General features: G+C 39.8%; 2 protein-coding genes across 8 annotated transcripts in view; one reads left to right on the forward strand and one right to left on the reverse strand.

Moving 5' to 3' along the window:
• SORBS2 (sorbin and SH3 domain containing 2) overlaps positions 1-18,517 on the reverse strand; it is a 225,359-nt gene extending 206,842 nt beyond the window's left edge. For 3 of the 7 annotated variants that reach the window (XM_047855091.1, XM_047855090.1, XM_047855089.1), the window contains exon 1: positions 17,945-18,507. The gene's annotated coding sequence lies outside the window, so the exon portion shown is untranslated. Of the gene's footprint in view, positions 1-17,944 lie in introns of all 7 variants that reach the window. The other 4 variants (XM_047855094.1, XM_047855093.1, XM_047855087.1 and 1 more) reach the window with 3 other exon arrangements.
• TLR3 (toll like receptor 3) overlaps positions 1-19,668 on the forward strand; it is a 430,042-nt gene that overhangs the window by 157,600 nt on the left and 252,774 nt on the right. The window lies entirely within an intron of this gene.

The following is a 19,668-nucleotide window of genomic DNA, read 5'->3' on the forward strand; positions in this document are numbered from 1 at the left end:
TGCCCCATATACTTTCTTTTTCAAAGAAAGAATACTGTTATTTACTTCAAAAAAATTTATTTACATTTAAGAAAATATATAAATTTTCTTTAAGAATACTGTTTCTGTTAAAGAAAATATATAAATTTTCTTTAAGAATACTGTTTCTGTTAAAGAAAATATATAAATTTTCTTTAAGAATACTTTAAAGTATTCTTAAGAAAAAATACTGTTATTACTGATTTTTAAAAAAGTTATTTATTTGGGGACGTTTAGAGGGGCAGGGAGAGAGAGCGTGCTAGCAGAGAGGGGCAGGGAGGGGGAGAGGGTGAGAATCCATCAGCACAGAGCCCGATGCAGAGCTCGGACTCACAAACCATGAGATCATGACCTGGGCTGACATCAAAAGTCGGACGCTCTTACCCGGCTGAACCACGCAGGCACCCCTGTTATTTATTGACTTTTAAAACTAAGCAACCAAGAATAAATAACATAAAATTGTTTACTAAATATAATAAATGACAAGTTGTAATTTGGGTTTTTATGACAGTCACATAAAGCAATGACAAGCTGGGGCGATAGGGCAGAGAAAGGAGCATGGAGAGACACATGGGGGAGGAAGAAGGAGGAGTCTGGACTGGAGCGAGGAGTGGGGGGGGCCACACTAACATTTGTGAGTATCTAGCGCCATTTTGGTCTTTGGTGCTATTCGATGAGGTAGACCGCTGCTTTCATATATCGTATGCTACAGAGAGTCTGAAATTTGTCATCAGATTTACAGTTTAAGGTAGAGGGACTTTCATTCACAGAAAGCTCTCAATTAAAAAAAAAATCAAATAATACACCTTCAAGCATCAGCCTGGAACTAGACCTGCGAATGTGCACCCCACCGCAAACTCTTGGTACTCTGCTCATTTGAGGCAATTTCCGGTATGTTTCCTTGGTCCAGCGTTCCTCCCATTTTCTGAGGAGGCTCAATCTGTAGACTTCCATGATAGATACTCTCTTATCATGAGAAGGGGTGGGAAAAAAGGGTTTTCTAGAAGGCAAAATAATAATGAGGACTGCCAGATACATACTAGGTTGGGGGCTCTGTAGGCGCCCTCAACATGATGCAAGAATTAGGGTGGTGATGTTGCGGCATGATCGAGCTCCTGGCCTGTGTGTGTGTTTATGGGAAGCGTACAACAGGACTCATGCATCCCAAGCCCCCCCCACCCCCCAGCCTGCAAAGAACCTGCTTTTCCTCAAGCCAGGAAGAGTGGCTGCAAGTAGTGATGCTCCATAGTATCATGTCACTAGTCATCTTATTAAATGCATTGAATCTGATTCACAGAAGGCAAGAGTGTTCACGCATGATGCATAAAAATGCAAGCTGTGTGCAGTGTGGGCTTCTCAGGCCTCTCATCTGAGTATTTGCCCCTGACCCTATCCTTCGAAGGGCCACAGGCTGGGTTTAATACTCTGTGGTAATCATCTTGAAATTATTAGTAATTTTTGAATGAGGAGGTCTCACATTTTAATCTTGCACTAGGCTCTGCATATTATGTAGACGTTCCTGCTTGTAGAAAAGTTCAGCAGAAATAATCCAAGTCTCTCCAATTTTCTGAGACTCTAATCTCTTATCTCACATCCTTAAAAGATAGAAAAGCAAGGTCTAGGGCAACTGTGGTACTTCCTTCCTCTCTCCTGCCACTGTGTAAATTCTCTTTACTCCTCCTCTGCCTCCCCCCACCACCCCGCACCTAATAAGCTCTCTTTCATTTGCAACTTCAGATTTTTATTCTGGTTCTCAAATACACATCTTTTGCACTGGCTCTAAAGGTCAAGAACTGTGCTCTGTGTACTGTTACAGGGACCACACGATTGTAAAGTAAGTCATTACTTTTTCTTAGTACTGATTACTTACTGAAATCTTTTGGATATATTGGGTTACATACAATATATTATAAAATTGAGGTCATCTGTTTCTTTTTACCCTTTTTTAATGGGGCTCTTCGAAAATTTAAATTTGTATGTGGCTTTTCAGTTTGCAGGTTAATTTTTTTTTTTTTTTCCTATCGGTCTAAATCTCCTGTTTTTAAAAACCATGTTTTGAACTACTCTACTGAGATGTCCCACTTGTATCTCCATCTCAAAAACTCTCAAAAAGTCTCCCCTAAATATATTTTTCCCCAATTATATGACTTTCCCAAGACCGAAAACTAGAGTTCAAGCTATACCCCTGCCCTCACCCCCAAGGGAATATTAAGTACTGTTGATTCTTTCTCCATTTCTCTTGGTTCCAGCACTTTCTCTCCAGACCTAGTGTCCTATTCCAGCTGGGGCTTTTGGCCTTTCTTCCTGTAGTTCGCACTATCCCTCTGTCTGGTATCCTTGTGTCACTGGGTCTCACCCGCATCCTTTTATACCGCTAGACATTTTATAATGGAAATCTCATTATTTCACTTTCTTGATTGAACTCTTTCAGTGCCTTCTCATCTAACTCAGTGTGACACAATTACATTACAATCTGGCTCTTGTCTGCTTGTCCAGTTTTACTTTCTATCTCTCCATATCGGGCACCCTGCATTCTGGTCGTACCAAGAACTATTAGCCCTAGGAACACGTCCTTCTTGCCTCTGTGCTTCTGCACATACTGTTCCTTCCTCATGGAGGGCTCTGAACATTCCAAGATGGATGTCCATGTATTCTTTAGCCCCCCAACACTCCCTCAGGGATGCCTCATGAGCTCCTCCACCAAGAAGATCCCATGCACATCCCACATCTCTATTAATGCAATACCACACTGAATTAAAATTGCCTATTTTTAAGACTGTTTGCAGTCACTGTCTTAAGTGCGTACTAAACACTTAGGAAGCGACTGATACATCGTACTCTTGGCTGAATAAATCCCTCACTCTTTCCTCCCTGACTCCCACTTTAGTTCATGTCTGTTTTTATCTTGCCTGAGGTATTGAAACTGTCTCTCTGTAACCATTTCTTGTTCTTTTTATTTAATTGGATATACTGTTAACAGTTCTATCTTTTTTTTTAACACACAAACATGAGCATTACTTTTCCCCAATTAAAGAATCTCCAATGGTGGTTTTAGTTTTCTACAGAATTAATCCAAACTACTTAGGGGCACCTAGGTGGCTCAGTCGGTTAGGCGTCCGACTCTTGATTTCGGCTCAGGTCATGATCTCAGGGTTTGTGAGATTAAGCCCTGCCATGGGGCTCTGTGCTGACAGAGTGGAGACTGCTTGGGATTCATTCTCTTTCTCTCTCAAAATAAATAAGTAAACTAAAAAAAAAAAAAATTATTCAAACTACTTAGCATGAGGCTGATTCTGATATTGGTGATAAGAATAGGTGGGCTACCATCCCTTCAGTGTTTCTGATGAGGCAGGCGCTATGCCCTCATTTACAATAATCTCATTTAACTCTAATGATCATCCTCACAGGCGTGTGCTAGTATCTCTACTCTACAAATAGCAAAATAGAGGTCTAGAGGGGCAGAGGGACTTGTTCCCACATACCCAATTAGCCATCACAGAGCTAGAAGTGAAATCCAAAGTCATGTAACAACAAAACCCATCTTGCTGACCCCACAGCACACCAGACCCTCGTCTCCCGATTGTTCCCACATCCAAGACCCATCAACCCATCTCCAGTGTTCTTTCATATCTTTTCTTTTTTTTTTTTCTTCAATATATGAAGTTTATTGTCAAATTGGTTTCCATACAACACCCAGTGCTCATCCCAACAGGTGCCCTCCTCAATACCCATCACCCACCCTCTCCTCCCTCCCACCCCCCATCAACCCTCAGTTTGTTCGTAGTTTTTAAGAGTCTCTTATGCTTTGGCTCTCTCCCACTCTAACCTCTTTTTTTTTTTTTTTCATTCGCACATGTTTTTCTCTCGATCCACAACCTCCCTGTGAGCCATGCACACTTCTGAAATCATCGGGTGGATCATTCACACCTACTGTGACTCTTTGCCCCTCTGTCTTGGCACTCGTGATGCTGCGTGATTATTAGCATCCCTTCCCTTGTCCCTGAAGACTGAAGCATCCTCAAAAGCTGTGACTCCCACTGGTCACCACTAAACTGGGTTAGCCTGGACAGTCAATGGTGCACAGCACTTGCCTCTTTCTGTTTAACTGAGTTCTATAAGAATGAAGATAATACTTGCGGGGGCACCTGGGTGGCTCAGTCAGCTGAGCATCCAACTTCGGCTCAGGTCACGATCTCATGGTTTGTGAGTTTGAGCCCCTCATCGGCTCGCTGCTGTCAGTGCAGAGCCCATTTTGGATCCTCTTTCCCCCCTCACCCCCCCGCCCTCTCGGCTCCTGCCCCACTCACACTCACTCTCTCTCTCTCAGAAATAAAAATAAAACATTAAAAAAATACTTGCAAACACTTCTTGAGCGCCTTCTATATGCCAGGCCCTGTTCAATAGGCATGAACAACCTATTAACATGCATAAGCCACTTCATCTTCACAAAAGTTTTGGAGATAATTTACCTTTTTAATTTTTATTTATATTTCCCAAGGAAGTTAAATTGGTCGCACTTGTAACTTTAATAGAAAAAAATCACTTTTGCTCAATACTAGACTCCATAAAATAAAATTTGCCTAATATGCTGGTGGTCGTTAATTTACATTCTTTCTTCCCAACAACTGCATTTAGTCCAGTAAGATTTCACTTGTTTTTTTTTAAACAAAGAAATTTTAAAAAGTAGTACTCACTTTTAAAATTCATGCGTGAAGATAAATGGAAAAAAACTGGTGGAGGCAATTTAAATATTTTAACTTAAGTATACTAAGCAACCATGTTCAATGGCTTAAAAAATGTTACTTTTTAAAAAAGTTTATTTATTTTGAGAGAGAGTTTTTGCAAACAGGAGAGGGGCAGAGAGAGTGGGAGAGAGCAAATCCCAAGCAGGCTCTGTGCTGTCAGCATAGAGCCCAATGCAGGGCTCAATCCCACAGGGCCATCAGATCATGACCTGAGCTGAAATCAACAGTCGGACACTTAACTGACTGAGCCACCCAGATGCCCCCCTCTCACCCGCAAAAGCCACTCTTTGAAATGTGGATCTTTTCCTGCAGAGTGGCTAAAAAGACATCATTGTCATCTTTTATTAATTACAAATGTTATAATCAGAAAAAATGGCTTTAATACTACATAATATTAATGGAGGTAATAATATAATATTGGTAGAGGTAATATATTCTCAAGCTATATACAGTCATCTGTCCATTCCTGTCTTGAATTAGGCTGTATCTCAGGTTCAAATTTGTTTCAGGTTCTCCTTCACTTTCCTGATAGCTAAAATGGAATTTCTAGCTGCCTACTTTAGGCACCTTCGTCTAGATATTTCCAACAAATGTACCCAGTCCTACATGTCCAAATATCTTCTCCCTTATATAAAAAAACAAAGCAAAAAAAAAACCCCACAAAAACTCTTCTCCACTCCCATTTTGGTTAATGGCCTCACCATCTACCCAGTTACCTGATTCCTCTTAAATTCCGTATCTTTTTCCCACCCTGAATTGATCAATCAACTGATGAATGAGCATTAGAAGGTGGGCCCGAGATCCATGAGGCTGAGACTTCGTACCCTGATGGGGCAAACGAGGGTCTCCCTGAAAAGTAGCTTTGGTCATGTCCCTTCAAACACACACACGTGCGTGGCTTCCAAAGACTTTAGAGCACTCAGAGCTAGTAACAGGACCAGAGAAATTAGGAGATTCTTACAATATAGTTCTAAACCGTGAACAACTAAAGCCAACAGTAGTGGGTGACATGGAACCCTCCTCTATTTCAGATGTTATGCTGTGTACAGTGTAGGTGTCTTTAACATTTGGTATGCTCATTTTAGATGAGAAAATCACATCGCAGGGAGGTTTTATACCTTGGCCGTCTTCACCATAAGCAGACTGCAGAACCGAGAATCCCACCCAGCAGTGTATGAGTCTGAAATCCATGCTTTTAAACACTAGCCCCAGCCTGTGACATACCACTTCCTGTTAAAAAGACTGGATCACAAAAATATCACCTACACTGGCCATTCAAAGTCATAGTCATTTATATTAATAATTTTTTAAAAATGTGTCTTTAGACATTTCGTGCAGGGGTATACAGGAGGAGAGCGTGTGAGACAGTGCTCTGCCCGATACGCCCTCAACTCCTGGCTCTTGGTCCATTGGCTTTTACTCCATTTTCCGTGTGTCTCTGTTGATTCTCCACTGTGGATGGGACCGGGTTCCTCCTCCACCTCACTTGCATCATTGGACCTTACCCATACCTCAGGGTGACGAAGTCTCTCCTTGTGAACTTCTTCAACCTTCTCATAGCTCTCAGGGAATGACCCCACTTACTCCATTACCTCTACTCCTCCCAGGTCCCAGGCTCCCCAACTCCCTTTGAGGTTGGGCTATCCCTTGTCCTTGGGTCTTACCTGCCTTCTCTAACCCCTCTGGGGTCTTGTTCCTGGAGTAGGCACTTTCTTTTGCATCTTCCCCCTCTTCTGCTGGAGCTTTGTCCATAGCTACGAACAGGCTTAGCTCCTCCCTGCCACAAATTTCCTCATTTCTCTTCCTTCCTCCCCCTTTCTTTCTACTGTATCAGCTGGACTCTTCTCCATGTATTTCCTAGCTGTATAGTTTACTTCCACATCCTTAAAAATACTCACTTCTTAATCTTTTGATATGCCTCTATCCCTGCATTGGAATGAAGCACTCCTCAAAGTCAGCAACTGACTCATAAGAATGAAATCCAGTGGGCATTTCACTAAGCCTCAGTTTCTTCCTTTCTCATGTAAAATGGCAATGATAGTATATACCTCAGAGACTGGTTGTGCAGACAACGCAATTATGCTCAAGCAGCGAGCGAGCGGGTGAGAACTAAATGTTGAGTGAAACAATTCTTGATGCCTACAAAGCTTGTTTTTCTGAGTAATTGTTGAAACCCCACCTCATTCAAGTCCTATCTGAAATATAATTTTCTCTAAATCATCTTCCCTGATTCTCAGAAAACTTCCTTCCTTCCCTGAGCTGGTTATTACCATCTCTAGAACTTTATCTTTTGAGACAGAGGTTCTACCTCTTCATTGTATAAAAGTAGCTTTTGTGTGTCTGTTTGAAAGAATGGATAAATGCATTGATTATATCCCCCTTACATCACTTCATCACCTTCTGTCTTCAATTATAATAAATTAGAGTTCTTGTCTTCTCTCTTTCACTGCACTGTAAGCTCTTTTAATGGCTTTCTGGATCATTTTCTTATCTTTTCATTCAGCCTAAACACATGGTAGGTCCTTGATGGGTGTGCCATACATGAATGATATGAAAACTCGAAAACCATTTAAAAATGTACAATTACAACTTTGACATCATAGTAAACTTGGCTCTGTTCTCTCCTTAAGTCATACGCAGAACTGTGGATTTCTCATTCTCTGCTTTCCCCCAACAAAGCCTCCTTTTCAGTATCAGATAAAATTGGCAAGGATGTGACTAGCTAACTTATACTAACGTACAATCGAGACAGCAATCTTTAAAAGTCTGGAAGGAGGAGAGTTAGAGAACTTGTCAGTGTATGGTCAAGCCCATCTACAGGAAAGGGTGACTGACTCCAGATATTCCGCTCCTCTTGGCAGTTAGAAACTCATGGCCCTGTTGTATTTATTGGCCAAATATAATTTGATGATAATTTTAAAACCATTTGTCATGTGGCATTATACTTGCCGGATGAAATTCTGACTTTATTTCCCAAAAGAATACACTGATCAATTAATAATTTGACCATTCTGTTTGGCCAAGATAAAATATTCTCACTCTCGGAGATGCTTTAGATAGAATGCGTAGAGATTTCTCAAAACTGCTTTGCTTTTGGTTGGAAATCAGAACATGAAGATTTCAAACCAATACTTCCACTAATTTCTGCTAAACTCAGAAGTTGGTTGCATGACCCCATCTGATAACAAATACTTGGAGGACCAGGGTCCTTTTAGGTCCTAGTTCAGAAGTTCCTGCTCGCTCCTCTTTCCGGTTTTAATCTGGATGGTAGAAACCTAGCATCTCTTCTCACAGACTCAGAAGTGAAATGCAATAAAATGACTGAGGAGTCTGGGAGTGAGGCAGTTCGTGAATGGAACATTCCCCAGGAAACATAATTTTATGATCGTAATCTTTTAGTTCTTGACAGTTGCATAGTGAAATATCAGTGCCAAGAAGAGTGAACCAGAGTTTTGAGGGTATGTTTTCCCAATTCATTTCAAAGGAAGCAAAATGTAGCCTTCAAAATGATTATAATGCATTAATGCACCATGTGATAATATATGGATCAAGTTCAATTATTTTACCGGAGAACTGCCAATATATGAGGCGCATGTCCCCCCTGAAGGGACCTTTGGGACTTTGTGTCAAAGGAAGGTGATTTTCAAACTAAACTAGATTGTTTAGGGCTTTGATTGTCATTTGTTTTTATTTATATAATGAGGGCGATGGAAGTCCTCTCTGCTGCCAATAAATCTAGAAAATAATTTAAAATATGTTCAAAACCCTTTGTGAACTGCAGAAGGAAGTTGTTTGTTTTTTTAATTCAAGAAAAAAGTCATTATTACAGAAGTCAATCAGTTATGTTAGTCTTATAAAATTAAATCTCTGGTGGAAAGGAAGCCAGTGATATAATCAGCTTTCAGACCACATATCATGTAAAAAGTCATGTTTCTAAATAAAGTCAGTTTCAAAGAATTCAGGATACATTACCATTCATCTGAATTACTGACCTAAAAAAGCCCTTTTCCCAAAACAGATATATTTTCAACAAATGAATAATGGTTTTTACGGTAAAGGAGGTAGCTATGCTTTCCTACATTTTTATTGTTTTCTTGACTGTCATAGACAACTAACATATAGTTAGGTTGTTTAGGAGGTTACATCAGGGAAGAAGTCTATAGTGGTTTAAATGAGCCAGATCATTTTAGATTGTGTTTCCTCTGTTGAGGAGTCTGATGACTTAAAAAGGATTGTTCTGACATTTAACTGAGTGTTTTACATGAAAAACATTCTAACTAAAACCAACCAAACAATTCAAAAAACAAAACAAAGAAGCAAACAAACACTAAGGATGTGCGGACTGAATTAATTTTCTCATGATGTTTTTTTTTTTCTTTCTTGAAAGTTTATTTATTTATTTTTAGAGAGAGAGAGAGCAAACATGAGTGGGGGAGGGACAGAGAGAGAGAGAGAGAGAGAGAGACAGAGAGAGAGTGAGAGAGAATCCCAAGCAGGCTCCGCACTGTCAGCACAGAGTCCAATGTAGGGCTTGAACTCACGCACCATGAGATCATGACCTGAACTGAAATCTGGAGTTGGACGCTTAACCGACTGAGCCCAGGTGCCCCTCTCATGATGGAGGTTACATGGAATAACAGACAGTATATAGGAATTTGACTACATCCATTTTCTTTGGTGTGAATATTATTTGTTGACATATGATATAACTGCCTACTTGGGCTAATCATCCTTTACTTCATTTACTCTTGGTCATACATGTGACAAGATGATGGTGGTAAAAATAGAAATAAAACTCTGTTGCTCTCTCATGGAGTTTACTTTTGCACAGAAAGATTAGACATATACAAAAACTTCATAAAAATGAAATAAAAGAAATATAGTGTACAAAGTGGGATGAGAGCATCTAAGAAGTAGCAACTCAATGTGTTGTTTATTAAATCTCTCTTTGGGAAGTGATTTAAGATCATTTGAATACTTCTGGAAAATTCCAATTAAAATAACCTTGGAAGTTTTGTAATTTCCCAGATCCTTCATTACAAGGTAACATGTGTAAAGCTCTTGGGATAGTACCTAACACAGACTAAACTCTATACAATTTGATATTATCAACACCTTTTGGATTGAATAAATTGAATAATTTTTTCTGTAGTTTATTGGAATCTGGTTGTTCGGGTTTTTATTGTGTTCTTAGGTTTAATCAGAAGCAGATACTTTGATTACCATGTAAAGTCTTCTAGCTCTTATGTGTTTTTTTTTTTTTTAACTTTTTAACGTTTATTTTTGAAAGACAGAGACAGAGCACAAGTAGGGGAGGGTCAGAGAGAGAGGGAGACACAGAATGCAAAGCAGGCTCCAGGTGCTGAGCTGTCAGCACAGAGCCCCATGTGGGACTCAAACCCATGAACCGTAAGGTCATGACCTGAGCCAAAGTGGGACACTTAACCGACTAAGCCACCCACGCTCCCCTCAGCTCTTACAGTTTTTAAATTGAAAATATCTCCCAGACTGATCCCTTTTTCTATCCTGAATTCTCTATTTAACTATATATAATATATATATATATATTTTTTTTTTTAATGTTTATCTATTTTTGAGAGAGAGGGAGACGGTGTGAGCAGCAGGGGCAGAGAGAGAGGGAGACACAGAATCGAAAGCAGGCTCCAGGCTCTGAGCTGTCAGCACAGAGCCCGACGTGGGGCTCGAACTCATGAACTATGAGATCATGTCCCGAGCTGGTCAGGCACTCACCCGACTGAGCCACCCAGGTGCTCCTCTATTTAACTGTGTTTTAAAGCCTTAAAATAAAGATCTTAAATTTTGTAATTTTAGGTTTAAACTTTCTCTCTTAGGCTTATTTAAAAAGGAAAAATTTAACTTTAGTTGGTCATATTGCTTGATGAATGCAATTATAACCAGAGGCTTTAAGAAAGTGAAGAGTAGAAATCAATTTTTCTTGGTCTGAATTATTCACCAAACGATGTGTTACATTTGAGCTTTATCTAAGCTTCTGGTTCCACTCTTGTTTTACAGAATTATTAAATACAGTGCTTCTCACCAGGAAAACTGTAATTTAATTTTTTTTTTTTTTACATTTTTTTTTCAACGTTTATTTATTTTTGGGACAGAGAGAGACAGAGCATGAACGGGGGAGGGGCAGAGAGAGACAGGGAGACACAGAATCGGAAACAGGCTCCAGGCTCTGAGCCATCAGCCCAGAGCCTGACGCGGGGCTCGAACTCGCGGACCGCGAGATCGTGACCTGGCTGAAGTCGGACGCTTAACCGACTGCGCCACCCAGGCGCCCCTGTAATTTAGTTTTTAAAGTAATAGCATTTTCTAAAATTGTGATGTTTTTTATTTATGTTAAACATGTTTCTCTTTATGTCATTTTATTTTCTGATTTCAGAAAAATCATAGTTGTTGTAAATTATTACTTTGTCTCTGAATTCAAGCAGCATTAGCACAACACAGGGAAGAACTGATCACTATGAGCCATTTATCATTCAACAAATACCGACTGAATATTTCATATGTTGACCTGTTTGCTGCATGCCTGCAATATTCCAGCCGCTCTTCTAAAGCAAGCCACGTTTTCCCTGTAACTCGCTCTGCCCAAGCAACCTGGCCCTTTTCCTCCTGCTAGCTCGTGTTACTTTCTGCGTCCTCGTTGACTTCTGCTACCTAAACAGTTCAAGCCAGTGCTCAAGGTATATCAAACAACGCAAGTTTATTCACACCATTCCAGAACAACTAAGTGGTTATCAGTTTTTTGTAATCTTCACTACTAGTAATCATCCTTGCTACTAAAAATGCTATGCCAGGTAAATTTTTAAATCTAGATATTGAGAGGCAAATGCTTTTAGAAGTTGCTTATCCCCACAGGATATAGTATATAATATTTACTATACTGCAATTATGTATCTGACAGATTAGGTACACTCGTTTCAGAGAGGGCTCAAACTGTTCACCAGATGACACAATTAGCCCAGGACGGATGAAATTGTTACCCGATATTTTTTCCTTTGTTAACTTAAACACAGAGAATTGAAACACTTAGATGTGAAGGCATCTTGATAATCTACGAAATAGCTCCCTTTTAAGCCACCAAGTGTTGCTTTTTTGGATTAGTAATGTTAAGTGTAGGAAACCTTATAAAGCATTATGATCTGATATTACTACAGTCTTAGGAGCCAGAAGTAGCTGACTTGTCACCAGATGGTAGATGATTCCCCACAAAGTCAAAGGCATGTGCATGTTTTGTTTTCAGTTTTGTTTTGTTTTGATCAAAGGGCTGCTGTCTCTACCATGGTCACCTTCATAGAGGGCAAATGTCTTTCAAGAAGCTAACTTTCCCCACTTAGAAGACGGTACAGGGACTTCAACTTTTTAGAGGAGGACAGGATGACTATTTACACAGATACATTCTCTACAGCATGGCCGATAATAATTCTTTAGAATGTCTCATTTGCAGATGCTTTTTCTGTGCATTAAAACAAAAACACCATTCCTCATGCCATTCCCTGCTTGCACTCTTAGAGAATTTTAACAAGTGCTGCAAAGCTTGGTTACAAGCTTATTTTTGCTGTCGTTTTTTGGATTCCTTATGGCTGAGCCTTTTAACCACTGTTCTGAAGAGAACATCAGGAGGTTTAGAGCCTGCAGGTTTTAGGCTGTTCCTCACATTCCTGAAAAACATTATGAGGAAAAGAATCCAAAATGAAGAATTATTATTACATTGATTGGACTCACTCTCCAATCAATGAGGATATAATTGATCACAATAAAGTATTTTTGATTCGCAATTTATGCTGACAATTGAGAAAACATAAACAAAGTCAAAAGATTGAATGTCTAGGTTAAATAGAAAGTAAAGCATTTAAAAAGTAGACAACAGGGGCGCCTGGGTGGCGCAATCGGTTAAGCGGCCGACTTCAGCCAGGTCACGAGTCGATCCAGCCAGGTCGATCTCGCGGTCCGCGAGTTCGAGCCCCGCGTCGGGCTCTGGGCTGATGGCTCAGAGCCTGGAGCCTGTTTCCGATTCTGTGTCTCCCTCTCTCTCTGCCCCTCCCCCGTTCATGCTCTGTCTCTCTCTGTCCCAAAAATAAATAAACGTTGAAAAAAAAATAAAAATAAAATAAAAAGTAGACAACCATACAAAATTTAAAAAGCACTGAAACTTTCAGATACTGTACTCGATTAAAAATAAATTTTCCTTAAATTGTAACATGGATGTAAAAATAAATTAGGAACTATAATGATAATACTGCTATGTTATTATTATTTTGGGGGGGTAGGAAAATTTCCCTTGAAAGTGAGATCTTTAGTTAGATTTAAGAAAAGTGAAAACCTTTTTGTTTTTCTTTCAAATAATGCTTTTTAAAGGTGCATTATCAACGCTGGACATATGCCTACCTGACCTGCATGGGGAAGGAGGAAACCACTGTCTTTTGGCTAAAATTCCTAGCTGGTGAAATAGACATTTCTGTGTTGAAGACTAGGAGACAAGAAAGTATAGTTCCAGATCGCTATGTCACGCTGTTAAAACTTAAGAAAAAAAAAAAAAAACCACGGACAAGGAAACTTGTCTTTGCTGGTTCTCTGTCACTTAAATAAGATGATCTTAATTAACCTTAAGCTGGAATAAGAGTTCTTAATTGTCAATATGGGAACTCGGTAGCTACGGAGGTGTTTCCTTAAGGCTAAAGGCATATGTCTTAACTTTTTCAGAAACGAGGTAAAGAGATTTGGAAAATCACCATACAATTTTTTGCAGTGATCATTTAGAATTTGATATACATATCCATAAAGAAATCATTAGTTTGGGGAACATTTTGAAAAAATAGCTAATACAATAAAATATTCTAATACTTTATTATAAACTGCAACAAGAACAGACTCATTTTAATATCAAATGTAGTTATAAATCATTTAGGCCTTCAAAATATAACTTACTTAAAATAGAAAATACTAAAAATGATGTAGAAATACTACAGAATCATGTTTCCTGAAGTCTAATTACTATGGACGATTTAAAATAGCTGATTAAATGTGCTTAGGTCTTTAAGATGAATAGAACCGATATCATCTTACACTTTTAATTAGCATGCTATACATTAAAATCAGCTGGAAGATAGCCAAAGTAAGCCTTAAAAGGACAGCATGACAATTAAGAGTTGCCATTTATTTTATACTTATTATAAAAGTCAATGCTGAATCATAATGTGAAAAAGTGCAGAAACCTGAATTTTTTTTTAAATTTTTTAATGTTTATTTATTTTTGAGAGAGAGAGAGACAGAGTGTGAGTGGGGGGAGGGGCAGAGAGAGAAAGGGAGACACAGAATCCAAAGCAGGCTCCGGGCTCTGAGCCATCAGCACAGAGCCCGATGTGGGGCTTGAACCCATGAACTGTGATATCATCACCTGAGCCGAAGTCGGTCGCTCAACTGAGCCTCCCAGGCGCCCCTAGAAACCTGAACTTAAGTGATTTTTCTAAATATTTTGATTTCTATTTCAAACATTTGGATATTTGAAACTTCCTAATCTTTGCTAATTTATGCACAAATTTCATATAATATTAAATACAACTTTTGCCTTCAACATGGTTATTGTGGACACAAAGTAATATATATTAAATTCTTCTTAGTAAAATTCCTAATCCATTCTTATTTTTGATTACAGCATTGTGTCAACTTTTTCATAAAAAGGCTATAAACCTTTAGGCCTAACTAAAAAAATGATTATCATGCCATATAGTATAGTAAAAGTGTGGGAAGTCTGTATAACCAGAAGTATGTGTATATTAACAGAGATACTAACAGGTTCACCCAGGAGCCCAAGTTGTAGCCTAATGTAAGCCTAACGTAACCAGTGATTACCAGTAATCATTTAGGCTTATTTAGGAAAATTAAAAGAAATTCTGCAATTATAGGTTCTATGTCAATTACTTGGTCTCTTTCCAGTTCATGACCTCTACTTTCTTCCAGCTTCAGTATGAAAAATAATTCCATAAGTATCTTCGTTATAATTATCAATTATCAGCAATTCAATATTAATCTTAAATGGTCTGATTTTAGAAGGAACTTCTAATAGGAATACTTACTATACTTACTTACCCCTGCAAATTCATAATACCTGTAAATAAAAAAACCCAGCATCTTCTAGTTACTAAAGCTTTCAAGCCATTTCTGTTTGAAGTTTACATTTTGTAAAATCATTCCTCAAAAATTGCTGATATAGGACATTTATAGCTTTTATCACATTGTGGCCCTGAAGCCATCTTTTCATCGTGAGGGAAATTAGAGACTCATTGCTACTTTTCAATATCTTGAGTTTCTCTGATAAGGTAGTATAATATATAATAGGTTTTCTGTTTTGAGATCAAGTCTGTATTTACAGTAACTAATACGAAAATAGTGAAGTTTGAGGTTACCGGGACAATGACTAAATGCCAAGTTCTAGACACTGGGCAAAGTACATTGATGGGTCAATAAAACTCTGGGAGCCTGTGAGCAGAGACAGGATGCAGTATGGTACAGGGAACAGAACTACAGACATAAGATTCAGATGTAGGCGAAGGAGAAAGTGAGGAAGCATCTGGGGAGACATCCTGGCTACATTTTGAAGGATACATGACAGGTGGCTGCCACTTTGGGGAGATTTAAAGAAAAGGCTGTACAGAGGCTTTGCCAAAGTTTGGTATCGTGGAGCACCTGGGTGGCTCAGTCGGTTAAGTGTCCGGCTTTGGCTCAGGTCCTGATCTCAAGGTTCATGAGTTGGAGCCCTGGCGTCGGGCTCTGTGCTGACAGCTCAGAGCCTGGAGCCTGCTCAGGATTCTGCGTCTCCCTTTCTCTCTTCCCCTTCCCTGCTCGTGCCCTCTCTCTCTCCAAAAAACCAAAACAAAAAACAACATTAAAAAAAAAGTTTGGCATAGTGCATTTGGGAAATTACCAAGTATTTGATATTGCTAGCAAGTGATCTGGGAAGTGGCAGAAAGTAAGGATACGTAAATAGACAAAAGCTAAGGGGTGGTTTTGAAAGATAGGTATTACATCTCTGTATGTGGTTCTTAAAGTTGTTGAATTAATAACTGTGTAGATGTGCCGTGCACCAGTGGACTTAGAATGCTAATCTTTTGTAGCATATCGCCTTTAAAGGTTATTAATGTAGGGAAAAATAGCACAGGTATAAAGTTTGTGTGTCACCCCTCCCGTGAGCCAAGGGTCCCCTCGCGCATGGTGCCCCCACGAAGGCAGAAGGCGCGGCAGCAGGTGCACCTGAGGTATTCCGCAGACTGTTCGTCTCACGGCCACTCGAAGAAAAACGAATACAAAATTGTTTTCTTGTTGCAGGTCTTTTCGCTGTGCTAATTCTAAGCGTTTTTTTTCTTTTTGTGCAAAGTTCTAAAAGGAATTAAATTGGAGAGAAGCTCCCTCTACCTTTTATTCTGTTGTAACAGAAACACTTCCTTGGCTGATATTTTTATTTACAGAATATAGCTCAAAACGAAGTCTGTTCATGTAGCTTTCCTTTGAAAGCTAAACATGAGTGGAGTACAATGCTATCACTTTCATTTTATTCCATACAACGCCTCACATGCAACAAATAGGCATTATTCCTATTCGTTCTCACTATTAAATGTTTGAACGTGATTCCCTAGACTGAGTTTGCTCAGTCTGTGTCTTTGTATCTTCCGGTGACATTTAGAACATAAGTTTTGAAAAATATTATCCCTCTATTTATAAGTCACTTGCTGGAGGGCTTTTGCCATTGCTGTCTCTGTGAAACAGGTGACGTACGCCCATATGTAGCAATAAAAATTATATTATACTTAATTAATAAAGGTGATTCCCATGTCATCCGTATTTTGGGGAAAAAGGAAGCAATAAAAATACATTTATTAGGAGGAGCTCTCAGATATTCTTTATTTTACATTTCATGGTAGCCTCAGTCTTCCGTAGAGCTTTTTATTCAAAGCTTCCAACAAAATGTTTTGCATGAAATATTTTCAGTAGCATTGTAAACGATCTGATACCTTGGTCGACCAACAATAGAGTTGACTTAGGGAAAGCAGGAATGTTGTTGAAGCCGAATTTAATCATTATTTGGTCATTTCCTTCTCAATGCTTTTGATTTGACCGACCCATTTCAATGCACAGAAACAGCTCTGTTCCTCAGAGACTCTCAATCAAAGAAATACTCACTATGGGGCAACTCGTCCTGCAATCCAAAGTCTGTGCTATTGACAACAAACATCCGCAGCAAACGTTAGTGTTTGCAGGAGGTGTGCAGTGTGTTTGGTTTCGGTCTCTGTCTCTGAAACCTATCCGCTTGGGAGAAAAATTGGGCAATAGAAGAAGTTTACCGGCACATACTATATAGCCGTGCTTGAACTCAGTGCAGAGCTCTCACTTCCTTTCTTTCCTTGGATGCTGAGCCGGGGGGTGGGGGGGGTGGGGGGGTGGGGGGGGTGGGGGGGTGGGGAGCACAATGGGAGTGTTGTGCTCTGGGCTAGCGTGGCATGCGTGATACTAGGAAAGGAAGTGTGAGCCGCTTCCAATATCTACACCATTTGCTTTGCAACTACCCTGAAGTAAATCAAACGGCACGCCACGACTCTAAGCTCAAAATAAGCAAGTGCAAAATCCACTGGCTGTTGTGACCTAAATAGGGAACGGAATTCCTTGATTGAAATGTATACGTGGGTGTGCTGTTAAGGGCTGTTAAAGAAATCATTTATGAAGCTTCAGAAATGCTCCATAATTTTCACACTGCTGATTTTCCATGTAGTTCTCTTAATATATGTCAAAGTATAGTTAATAAAAGGATCCATTGTGTATAAGGGAGAAAGGTTGTTGGTTATGAAGACAGTCCAGAACAACAAGCTGTCATGGTTTGTTACAACACTAAATATCTTAAACTCCGAGGCATATTGTAATTTTTTTTTTTTGGTCATACAATTTCTGGAGCCCAAGTCACTATAACAACTCTGTTTCTGACACTATTTTATGGAAATGTGTGTGTGTGTGTGTGTGTGTGTGTGTGTATGAGTGTGTGTGTATGTGCATGCTTCTCTGGGAAATCCAGAAAGCACAATGAGTGTAAATCTTTGAGGTTAAGTTTTGCTCCAAATTATTGTTATGCATTGCTTTAAAAAAAAAAAAAGGGCAAAGAAGCTTACCTCTGTCAGTCAAGCGGATACGCAGGGACCTCCTTCCCAGCCTCGGTCTCAGCGTGTAGGCAGATTCTCTGCGAGCCAACAATCTGTTAACAGGAAGCAGGTACACCCGAGAGCGCCCGCCTGCGTTACAGTCCGGTGCCCATCGGAGCACACACCTGCTTCTTCAGACCTGCGGCTCATATGCAGCAGCCGCGCACAGGACCGCCGTTCGCAGATGGTAACGCCCTCCTTTGGGGTCACTAGTTTTCAGGATAAGCAGCTAGAGAGCAGCTGCGATAACATTGCAGGGGAAGCTTGCCTGCCCAAGACAAAACCCTCTTCTGCCGTCTGATAGCAGATATGCAGCATGATCGCTCTGCCTTCCACTTTCTCCAATCAGCTCATGGGAACAGCAGGCAACAGCTTGTCCAAACGGCAGCTCGCGAGCATGCTTGGCCGTAATAACTGCGTGCTAGCCTGCCCATTTCTTCTCTCTTCTCTGAACGGATCTTTCGAAAATGCTTCTTCCAGGGCGAAGCTCAGCAGAATATGCCACACGGTTTTCCATAAGTAAAATGGCTGGCCCTCTCAGCACTGCTGCAGACAGCTCATTGGGCTCCACTGGCTTTTCGTAGTCATGGCAACAACCAACAGACAGACTTAGACAGCAGGCATGGCTGATCATGTGCGGCACACCGACACAGCTTGTTAATTTCTTTTCACCAAACTCATCATTTTTCGCGGAGGGTAGCTTCCGGTGTCTTTCTAAATGTTTCACCGATAGCAAAAGTGCTCTGAGTTTTCAGCTTTCGTGAGGAACTTTTGCTAGATGAGCCAGTGCTCCATGTGAAATTGAGAAAGGGAAGCCCTTCTCGGTAGATGGATTCGGGTCTTTCCAGGTTAATAACATGTAAGTCACTGTAGAGACGCTAATGGGAACCATTGTCAAAACAGATTCTACCTTCACATCATCAAATGGGCGTAAGGGAGATTGGCAGATGTGGGCAGTTAGACTTTGTGTTTTTGTTTATTTATTTTTATTGTTTAAAAAAATTGTTTTTTTTTTTATTTTTGAGAGAGAGAGAGAGAGAGAGAGAGAGAGAGACCGTGAGTTGGGGAGGGGTAGAGAGAGAGGGAAACGCAGAACCTGAAGCAGGCTCCAAGCTCTGTGTTTTGAGCACAGAGCTTGACCTGGGGCTCCGACCTACAAACTGCAGGATTATGACCTGAGCCGAAGTCGGCCGCTTGATGGACTGAGCCACCCAGGCACCCCTATACTTTGTGTTTTTAAATGATGAGCTTGTAGCCACGTGATTGAAACAAAGCCCTACAACTCATTATATAGGCCCAACAACAACCAAATCACATAAGGATATTTTATGGATTTCATGCATCTAGTTATTTGAATATATTTTGATGTATTATACAATTTAAGATAGAATTTTAAAAATTCCCCTTTCCTATTGCAGAAAATGATTATAACTTATTTTTCATTTAACTATTATAACTTATTTAATTGAACCTAATTATAACTTATTTTTAATTGAAAAATACTTTAACAATCCAAACCAAATTAAAAACCTTTTGCTTTACACATTATCTCCAAAGCAGGAATAGATTTACTTTCTCTGTTAGATGGATCACACCCCATCCTTCCTTAAAATGTCACCCCCTTTGGGAATTTCCCATGATTAACGCTGTTAACCGTTTATATTTTCTGCAAAATCCCCACTCTTCTCTTCAAT

The sequence above is a fragment of the Prionailurus viverrinus genome, chromosome B1 (assembly GCF_022837055.1).
Source record: "Prionailurus viverrinus isolate Anna chromosome B1, UM_Priviv_1.0, whole genome shotgun sequence".
In the NCBI taxonomy this organism is placed as follows: domain Eukaryota; kingdom Metazoa; phylum Chordata; class Mammalia; order Carnivora; family Felidae; genus Prionailurus; species Prionailurus viverrinus.